Source organism: Carcharodon carcharias, chromosome 4, assembly GCF_017639515.1.
Source record: "Carcharodon carcharias isolate sCarCar2 chromosome 4, sCarCar2.pri, whole genome shotgun sequence".
NCBI classification, from domain to species: Eukaryota; Metazoa; Chordata; class Chondrichthyes; order Lamniformes; family Lamnidae; genus Carcharodon; species Carcharodon carcharias.
Window position 1 is genome coordinate 104,223,111 of NC_054470.1, and position 9,182 is coordinate 104,232,292.

Sequence of the window (9,182 nt, forward strand, 5' to 3'; positions counted from 1 at the left end):
AATTTATTTCTGGCTTCTAAAGGCATCAAGTAGTGTGGGGAGAGCGCGGGAGTACAGCATTGAGATAGAGGATCGGCCATAATTGCATTGAATGGCAGAGCAGACTTAAAGGTCCAAGTGACCTACTCCAGCTCCTTTTTCCTATCAGAAGAGATGTGAAACAGACTGTTTACACACAATCATCCATTTTAACCATCCTCCCAAAGGGAAGATGTATCCTGAGCTACATTAGGTTTAAACAGAAGTTATTACAAAGCAAAGATTTATTAGTCTTGTAGTTTTAAGACTAATTGTGGATTGTGAATCAAAGCTCATAGAACATCCAATCCCAAAAAGAAGCGTTATTGCTGGGTCTGTGCCATCTGCAGCCTAAGCTATGTCATTAACATGACATGGTCAGCTGCGCTGATGGAAACACTACACAGAAAAAAGATTCGCTTGCTGTCTATCTTCTCATCATGGATAAGAACATTATCATACTTTGACATTGGATCTGTTAAAAGTTAAATATCTCTAACTTTCCTGAAGCTCTTTAAGTAGCCAAGCTGAGAATGGGATCTACATCCTAGAATTGGATTTTCAGAAATGAAATAGGCGCCTGAGCTAAAACATGGCGGGGGGAATGCATGCACAAATTTTGCACTGGAAGTGAACTGCCTGACATATTGACAAAGGCAGAAACATCAGACTTTAGGGCCCATGCCTGAAATAGGCTTTGAGCCCTTTGGATATGCAAACAGTGGGTCTGAAAGCTGTTTGAGGCCTCCTTTGCTAATGGGCCTTCTTTGGTCTCCATTGCACCTTTTATTCTTTAAACAGCCCAGGAGCTCAGGGAGCCCATTGTTCCCCCCATGCTTTCTCCATGGCAATGCCTTGGCCAATCAGAGTCAACTTGCCAACCAATCAGTACCCTTTTCTCCTGCAATATAATTTGTCGTGATCATTTGAAATTTGGCATTCTTGAGTTTGTCCTGATGAGTGCAAGATGAAAGGTTCCAGCAGCATATCTCTCTTTTCTGCATTAAAATGATATTACATAAAATACCACTTTTTTATGCACAGGACTTTATAGATTATATTTTAAACAGGTCTGCAGTGCATTTTATACATCTGGGCCATATCAGGGAGAGAAATGCTTTTTTGAACACAAGCAGTGTAGGAAGGAGGCATTAATTGTCATTGTGCTTACTTTCTGCAGAGATTAAGGTTCAGCCTCTAGCAGATGCTAAAGTAAACATTAGAAATAGGTGTCAATCTTTTGAGGCCTTTCAGGGACATTTCTCTGTGGAAAAGATTGCCCTTCAGATGGTATGTGCAGTGAAAGATCTGAATAAGACACTAAATAAATCATAGCATCTTCTGAAGCAGAGTGGGCATGAAAATGATTATCAATTATAAATGAGTTTTATTTTAACATTAGAAGAATCACTATATTTTGAAGAGATGAGTGTTCAGGCTAACAAGTTTTACAGCTTCAGTGGTTCTGGAATGCACTCTACAGTGAATATTTCATTCAGCTTGTTTTTATCTCTTCTACAAAGTAAGTATGGTTCGCTAAGTAGCCAATGCTTAACTTTTACTTAAATAGGGCAGGGAGCAGGATCTGTTTCAGGTCAGATAATTTGCAAGTATTATCCGTTGATAATAAAGAGTATTATCTCTTTCTGAGGAAGCAATATTTGGATTTTATTTTAGGTCCCAATTATCTCACTTTAAGTATCAGCCCTGGCTCAGTTAATAGCACGCACACCTCTAAATTACAAATCTCCAGGTTCAAGTCCAACTCTAGGGCTTGAGTGCAAAAGTCCAGGCTGAGGCTCCAGTGCAGTATGAAAGGATTGCTGCATTGTCGGGGATGCCATCTTTTACATGCGATGTTAAAACAAGGGCTCGGGTGGATATAAAATGCCCGACAGCACTATTTTGAAGAAGACCAGTTCTTTGCGTTAGCTGTCGAAGGGTCATGAGGACTCGAAACGTCAACTCTTTTCTTCTCCGCCGATGCTGCCAGACCTGCTGAGTTTTTCCAGGTAATTCTGTTTTTGTTTTGCGATAGCAGGTCTGACCCACAGCACCATGACCTCCCCCAGGGGTAGGGAAAGGAGACAGGTCCTGAATCCATCACAGGGAAAATCTTTGCTGTTCGCACTAATCTGATCCACACTGGTCATCCAGCTAACTGAGCCCCCAAGGAGTCCCAGTTCCTGTGACAACATGCACTTTTATGATCATGATATAGTCTGAAGCTATGAATAGTGATGGTTGAGGCTCCAATTTTCTTTCCATCACAGGAATCTCTCCTGGTCTTAATGTCTATTATTGGCATATGTTGGAAGGATTTACAAGTTGAGCCTCAACCTGTTTGGCCACATTATAAACGCACCTTCCATGACCATCCATTCCTGGAGTGGGACTTGAACCCAGAGCTTCTGGCTTGGAGGCAGGGACGCTACCTACTGTGCCACAAGACTTCCTCTTCCTCTGCACTGGCTAATATTTATCCCTCAATCAACATCACAAAGAAACAGATTATCTGTCATTAAGCACGTTGCTGTTTGTAGGAGCTTGATGTATGCAAATTGGCTGCTGTGTTTGCTACATTACAACAGTGACAATTCTTTAAAAATACATCATTGACTGTAAAGTGCTTTTAGACATCTGGTGATTGTGAAAAGTGCTATGTAACAGTTATATAAATATAAGTTTTTTTCATATTCTCTTGAAGTGGACTCTCGTAGAGATATGGGTTTCACAAGCACTGAGCATCCTTCCATATGTTATCCATCAGGCCTTTATTTATGTATAATCTATGAAATTGAGAGTCTACCATAAGGAGTAAAGGAGGAACATTACAGTCAAGTCCCATTCTGTCCTCATTGCTTATTCACATAAATGTTTGAGGTGACAAAAGAATCACCAGAAAGAAGAAACGTTGGCTGATTTCTCACTCCCTGGCCTAGGAGCATGGAATGCATTTGAGATCCATACAGACTAAACCTTGTACCTTCCTGCCCTATAATTTATATTCCAAGTGGAGCAATGAGATTATTAATTTAGTCATCCATGGTGCTTTGATCCTTTCCCAATATTCCCACATCCAACAGTATACTGTCCCCATTATTTTGAGCCCATCTGGTTGTTGAGCAGGGAAAAATGCTTGAAAGATTAGTGCTGGAACAGAAGATTGGAAAAGTTTAGAAACCAGCAAAGGGCGGCTAAAAAATACTAAAGGGAAGAATTGGAGAAAACTAGCAAAAAAAAAGACAAGAACAAAGAGCAGAAGCTTCTACAAGTATTTAAAAAGGAAAAGAGTTCTGAAAGTTCCATAAAGGGTGACACTGGGGAATTAATAAAGGGAAATGAGGAAATGGCAAACTATTTGAATAAATATTTTATGTCCATCTTTACTGTAGAAGACACAAAAAGCATCCTGGAAATAGTTGAAAATTGAGAGTCAAAAAGAGAGGGAGAAACTTAGAGCAATAACTAGCGCTAGAGAAAAAAATAAAGAGAATACGAATGGAACTTAAGGCTGACAGGTTCCCTGAACCTGAAGGCCTTCATCCTAAGGTTTAAAAAAAATTCCAACAAAGGTAATGGATACATTCGTTGTAATCTTCCAAAATTCCTTATATTCTGGAAAGATCCCTGCAGATTGGAAAACTACAAATGTAACACCTCTTTTCAAGAAAGGAGGGAGACAGAGAAACCTTTAGGCCAGGTAGCCTAACATCTGCCATAGGGAAAATGATAGAATCCATTATTAAGGAGGTAGTAGCAGAGATATTTAGAAAATTATAATACAATCAGGCAGAGTCAACATGGTTTTGTGTAAGGGAAACCGTGTTTGATAAATTTGTTAGAGTTCTTTAAGGATGTACCAAATAGAGTGGATAAAAGGGAACCAGTGGATGTGATATATTTGGATTTCCAAGAGGCATTCGATATGGTATAAAAGATAACTATACAAGATAAGAGCATAGGATGTTGGGGATGATATATTAGCATGGATAGAGGACTGGCTAACTAACAGGAAGCAAAGACTTCGGATAAATGGGTCATTTTCAGGTTGGCAAACTAATTAGTGGACTGCCTCAGGGATCAGTGCTGGGGCCTCATCTATTACAATCTATACTAATGACTTGGAAGAAGGGATCAACTGTATTGTCACCAAATTTGCTGATGATGCAAAGCTAGATAGGACAGCAAGTTGTGAGGATGGTATAAGGAGTCTACAAGTGGACATAGGTATATGAAGTTCGTGGGCAAACATTTGGCAGATGGAGTATAATGTAGGAAAGTGCAAGGTTGTCCACTTTGGCAAGAAGAATAGAGAAGCAGAATATTATTTTAAATGGAGTTAGACTGCTGAATGCGCCAGTACAGAGGGATCAGGTACCACCAGGTACCCTCATATATGAATCACAAAACGTCAGCATGCAGGTATAGCAAGTAATTAAGAAGACAAACTGAATATTGGCCTATATTGCAAAGGGGATGGACTATAAAAGCAGGGAAGTCTTACTACAGCTGTACAGGGCATTGGTAAGACCACACCTACAGCACTGTGTACAGTTTTGGTCACCCAACTTAAGGAGGGACATATTTGCATTGGAGGCAGTCCAGAGAAGGTTCATTCGCTGATTCCTAGCTAATTCCTGGGATGAAGATGTTGTCTTATGAGGAAAGGTTGAGCGGATTGAGCTTATTCTCATTGGAGTTTAGAAGAATGAGAGGTCATCTTATTAAAACATGAGATTCTGAGGGGCTGTGACAAGGTAGGTGCTGGGAGGATGTTTCTTCTTGAATATAGAACTAGGGATCACAGTTTAAAAATAAGGGGTCTCCTATTTAAGATGGAGCTGAGGAGGAATTTCTTTTCTGTGTGGTTGTTCGTCCTTTGTATTCTCTTCCCCAGAGAACAGTGGAAGTTGGGTCATTGACTATATTAAAGGTAGAGTTAGGCAGATGTTTGATTGACAAGGGAGTCAAGGGTTATGGGGGGAAGGTAGGAAAGGAGTTATGGTCACTATCAGGTCAGCCATGATCTTATTGTAAGGTGCAGCAGACTCAATGAGCCAAATGGCCTAATCCTCCTATTTCTTATGTTCCTGTGATCTTATAGGCTGTGATCATTGAACCTTCCTGTTTGTGATTATTGTCTAATAGGAATTTACCTTTGTAAGAAATAATTGCACTTACTTCTACTTTTTTAAAATTTTCATTCAAATAGAGTGTGCCAGTGTTGTGATGTGCTCTACTTAAAGCCCAGGAGGACTGCTGTAAAAAAACTCGCTTAGTGAGGGAATTCACGTGCCGACTTTCTGATAAGAAAATCTTAAGCTCAAGTGTTGTTAGTGTGTGCTGCCTGTGTGTTGTCTTCTCCCCACAACACTTCCAGGAGGTTGAGGGGTCAAACTCCAATAAACTGAAGTTTTGAATTCGTCTGGGCCTGGATGTTTCCTATGACGGGTGGGCTGGGACGGGCGCAGAACCAATCACCGCCCGCAATCAGCTGCGTGCTGCCATTTTGCTCCGCGCTACCTGTGCAGGTGGGGGGACAAGAGAGAGTCAGGGCTAGTGCTCTTTAGTGCATGCGTGCGCAAGAGTGCAGCAAGCTCCCTGAGGCATGGAGATGCCTCGGAGAGATTGAATGGAGAAGAAAACAGTAATGGAATAAATGATGTAAAAATTTATTGAAATATGTCCCCTCATGTGACAGTGCCATGTGAGTTGGGACATGTTGGTGAAGGTGGGAAATTTTATTTATTTATTTATAAAAGCTTCAGGAAACCTCATCCCGCCCATGGATGAGGTTTCCTGAAAAACGCGAAGGCTGCTTGGGCTTTTCACCCTAAAGTACTTTAATTAATTTCTCAATGGCCTTAATTGGCCCTTAACATTTCGGTGGGCGCGCAGCCGATTCTGGCGTGCACCCGCCAAAGGAAATATCGCAATGTCGTCGGGAAACACGCCCAATGTCATCTGACATCATTTTACATGTCGGCAATTTGGGCCACCAACTGGAAGACTCTGCCCCTGTTTTCATTCGTAGGGCAGGAATTTCAGTTTGTCTGGCGGGCGGGCCCGGGAGCGGGCAGGAAATGGTCCATCAGCCGCTATCGGCCCCCGACCGCGAGTTCACGCTGGCTGGCCAATTAACGGCAAGCCAGCGTGAAAGGCGCGCTGAAAAGCTCAGCGGTGCCTGGGTGGGGGCTAGAGGAGGGTGGGCGCTGAAGTCAGCGCAGGGGCAGGGGGATGGTGCACTGAAAGCTCCCTGAAGGCCGAGAGCTTCCTCAGGGAGCTGAAGCACTTTAACATCAAAAATAAAGATCTTGAAAATCTGAAAAAAATGTCCCCGCATAGGACTCACTCACAGGAACATAAACATAATAATAATTGTGTGAAAACATTTTTATCCTTTTTGAAATTTGATTACGGAAACCTCATTCCACCCGTGGATGAGGTTTCCTCAAAAATCCAAAGGCCGCCTGGCCGATTTGCCGACCCGCCAACCATAATGTTGGACGGGCAGCAGAAAATACAGCTTAATTAATTGATTAATGGCCCTAATAGGCCTCTTAATTGTCCGCCGGCATGCTGCCAACTCTTGCACGCGCCTGCCGAGCAAAATATCGCATGAGTGCCCTGTGACATCGGGATGCTTGCCAACATCACCGTGTGCTATTTCGCACTCGAGGGTGTTGGGTGGGCACCCGCATGCTGAACGGAAAATCCTGCCCAGAAAGTTTTGGCAGTTCTTTGCCAGCTTCAGTCTGAGACAGTAATCACACTTAGGTGGAAGGAAGAGAAACCATGAAAAAGAATCTGTATAAACGATCCAACTTCCATTCTATTTACTGAGAAGGTTGTGTCAATCTGGTAATTTGCACATTGTGCTGATTGAACACAACATCAACCATAAATGTCTTTTTTTTAAAGATCAAGCAGAATTCAATTTGTGCGAGGCTTAAATCCACATTTCCATTTGGTCTTTTAGATGTCTAGACATTTCAGTGTATTTTTTGCCTTCAAAGTTCCACTCTCTGGCTGTGCAAGTACGCTTTTGATGCTAGGTGTGAATATATTAAATGAAAAGAACACATGCTTTGTTCTATCTGTGAGACCTATGGAAGTAATCCTTCAAAAGGTCAGGGCCTAGGAGTGCTGGCCTTCATGAATAGTCCATATATTTACTGGGGCTTTCATTGACACCAGCAGAGAACACACAACCAAATTCATTCTCCAATGAGTTATGACACCTCTCCGAAGGTAGTAGGTGCCAGAAATTCTTCATCACAACTGAGGTTAAAGAAAGAAAGGTTTGCATTTACATGCCACCTTTCCCAACTTTGGGAAGATTTATATCCATTGAACTACCTTTGAAGTAAAAAGTGAAATGCTGGAGCCACTCAGCAGGTCAGGCAGCATATGTGGAGAGAGAAAAGCAGTTAATATTTCAGGCCGGTGACCTTTCATCAGAGCTGGGAAAAGTTAGGAATGTAACAAGTTTCCAGCAAGTGGAAGAGGAGAGTTGGAGGGTGGGATGAAGAGCAAAAGGGAAAGTACATGATGGTGTGGAGGGGTGGGAGAGATTAAATGACAAAAACTTTCATGGTGCTAAGTCAAAGGAAGTGGTTATGGATCAAATAAAGAAACAAAATATGTTGAGGAGGTGTGAATGGCAGAATCATGACATCTGCTGTCTGCAAAGTGTAGTCACTGTTTTAATGTAGGAGGCATGGCAACCAACTTTTTCACAGCAAGCTCACACAAACAGCAATGAAACAATGACTAGGTAAAGCTGTGGTGTTGGTTGAATGCTAAATATTGGCTAGGAAAAACTAGGGCAAACTTCAAAAAAACTTTTATATCCACCTCAGAAAGCAGACTGTTCTTTGGTTTCATACCTCAGCCAAAAGACAGTAACTGCAACATTCCCTCAATACTGTACTGGAACCTTGTAATACAGAGGGAAGTGTGCTACCCACTTAGCAACTGCTGCCTCTCTCAGGTGCTGTGAAACATTGAGTTTTCAAGATCATTAGTTGGAGGAGGAGGGGCAGACCAGTGGAAAAAAGTGAAGGGTTCCACAAATTTTAAGATTCTAGAAATAAAATCAGTTGTGTTTCTCTCGTACTTGGAAACAAAACAGAGGATGAATGGGTAGAGTGGCTTTGTTAAAATTTAGGAAGAACAAGAGAAAGAAGTTCAGATAACCTGCATGTACTTTTTGTAGCTTACGCTTCAGCTAAACCAATAAAGTGATGGCAATACCCTCCAGACCTCATTGTGGCCTTGGGCTAGTGCAACTTGATATAAACACTCTCCCCCACCTTCTCCAATTGCAATAATAGTGGATTTATTGCAAAACGCCTCAGTACCATCTATGTTACTGAAATCAGTATTGTGGCATTGACTTCTGGGTGTTCCAATACCACTTCAAATTTTGGACAACAGAGAGAACATCTATAAACAATTTCATGTTGTTTTGTCACATTTTCTTTGAGCTATAGAAATTCTCCGCAAAATGATACATCATTCTAAGGACCAAATTATGAGCTTGTCTGATAACCAATATTTTACTCTTTCTGGGCTGTAAAGTACTGAAATACCATTTGGCCTTTTTCTTTTAATAAACTGCCTTTTTAAATGTGGAATTGTGGATAGAAAAAGTCAATATACAATCATTTCCCCCAAATCTTCTCTCCACATTAATAGGATCATATGAAGAATCATAAAGCTGGCAACATAAGTTTTTAAAGCCACAGACACTGCTTCACTTTTTTTTCTCGTGCTGAGGAAAAAATTCAATAATAATTTAGTCAAATAGCAATTTAATGTGAGACCTACTTAATTTGGTCAGACGGCACTGACAAAGAAAGCCAATCAGTTGCTGTGAAAAAGTTTAACTTGTTCTGCCAGAGGACTAAGCTCGTCTGAATTTCTTATGACCATCAGGATAATTAATAGTGAGTTCAGAAAGAAAAATCCCATCAGTATTTGTGTGAAGTCAAATGGTGGCAGATCTGCTCTCAATTTGTTCTTCTGCAGCAATGCATGGTCCATTGCTTGGTTTAGATGCTTCAATGGCCTGTTGAGAAAGTGGAAAAGCAGAATACTGTGGATGTTTGAAATATGAAATAAAAACAGAAAATGCTGGAAATATTTATCAGTAAGTC